Here is a 2,030-nt window from a genome sequence, read left to right as displayed (position 1 = left end):
AGATACCAGATATTCTGTGATTAAAAGTGTATTAATCATTTACTGAAGATTATTGAATGATTCAAGATGAATTGTCTGTTTATATCATTGATGCCAGTATAATTAATTCAAAACTCCTGCTAGGTTTAAGAGGACAGAATTAGAGATATAACTACAAGAACCCTCTTGATCCACAGTTAGTATGTCAATAGCTGTTGCATCCTTTAGCTAAATGAGTGGTGAAAGTATTTCAGTAATTTCTGGGTTCTTTTCCCAGCAATGGAGTTTACATAAATTGTTAAAGATGTGACAGATGGGAAATCTTTAATATTTGTGGTACACACACACACACACACACGTTTTTCTGAGTAGATTCTCCAGACTGACAGTAAAGATATGGGCCTTATGCAGATGCCATTTCAAAATAATTGGGAAGCAGAGGTATGGAAACAAAATGCTTTGTCTGAATGAGTATTTAGGCACTAACAGCCAGAAGTTCATCTTAAATCTAAGAGAAAGTCAGCACAAACCCAGAGAGGGTCAGTTAGAAACTGCAGGTGGATCTTTACAGAGTTGCCATACCCACATGTTAGTTGAGATCCAAAGGCTTTTTTTTTTTCTTTTAATAGTTCCTGAATCAAAAATTTAAAACAGACTGGCAGCTAAAGTATGTCACAAAATCTGAATTTTGCTTCTTTCTGTCATCAATCTTCCTGTGCAACTTGAAGCAAAAAGTTTAACAATTAGTGTCTCTTTTTTGTAGCCTCTAACACAAGGATTGTAAAGTACTAGGTGCATGAAAGTAGGGTAAAATAAATTGCTGATACTTGTAAAAGATTGGGAAAACTTCAGCAAGAAGCCCTTAGGGAAGTACAAAGTATTGGTGGCTATGTGATAAATTAAGGAGAAGGTCACATTCCCAGTGAAGTGACAAAATTGTTGATGATTAAATACTGATTTATTTCTTTCTCTGTGGGATTTAGACTCATTAGAAGAATAAATTGCGTTTATTATTAAAAACATACTTACAAACTTTGCATTTTACATTAATTGGAATATTTTCATGAAGAAAGTTGAACATCCTTAGAGAAGTATAAAATTAAAGTCAAACATACAATTGACTTTTTTGTGTTGTTTTATATGTGATGCTACTTTCACTGCTTCTCCACATTCTTGAGTGTTGCATTTGTACATAAATTTAAAATACATTTATTAATAATTTTCATTTATTGTCAAAATGAGTATTGATTTACTTCTGAAATTTAGTTTATTTCACATTACTGCTAACATCAAACAAGATAACATGATGCTATTGGCATTGCTGAAAGCCAAATGTAGGATTATGCCTGTTTATTATCTTGAGCAGCCATGCAAGCTAAGCTACAGTGAGTCCTACACAGGGAGCAATATTCATATATTAAATCTGACGTGCAGTCCAGATACCACAGGGAAAAAAACACTCTATTTACATTGGCTTATGTGTTCTTTGTGCCTAGATTTTTCTGCCTTCCACCCCAAAGTGTTTGACCCACTTGGAAGAAGGTGTTCATTATCAGGTGACCATGAAAAAGTAAGGGACAGCTTCTGAGTGTGCCTTTATTACTGCCCCAGCTGGAGGAACTTTTCGGGACCCTGTCTGACATAAAGTCGTGTGTTGAAGAGGCAGATGATGGTTTCTAGGGTTCATGTTTTGCCACCACATTCAATAGTCACCATTATCATTGGCAGAAACTGCTGCAGTGACTGATGTGAAGGAAATTTCTTTCCTCTAGAAGTCTCAAAGGGCAAGGCAACACTTGGGCATTATATGTTGCAAAATGCAATATAAGCAAATTAATTTTCTCTGTGGAACTATAACCCAAAAAACCTGCTTAGTACAAACTAAGGATCAATATTTTGAAACAATAGCAAATTGATTTCCAGCGCTAGTTCAGTATTTTAATGGTTGCAATGTAAGAGATAAATAACAGAGTTGTTTCAAGTTGTTTATTTCTATGTATTCCAATTTCAGTGAAAATACATTCTACTACCATTCATTGTTGATACAAAAC

Source organism: Sturnus vulgaris, chromosome 9 (genome assembly GCF_052056855.1).
Source record: "Sturnus vulgaris isolate bStuVul1 chromosome 9, bStuVul1.hap1, whole genome shotgun sequence".
NCBI classification, from domain to species: Eukaryota; Metazoa; Chordata; class Aves; order Passeriformes; family Sturnidae; genus Sturnus; species Sturnus vulgaris.
This window is presented reverse-complemented; position numbering follows the sequence as displayed.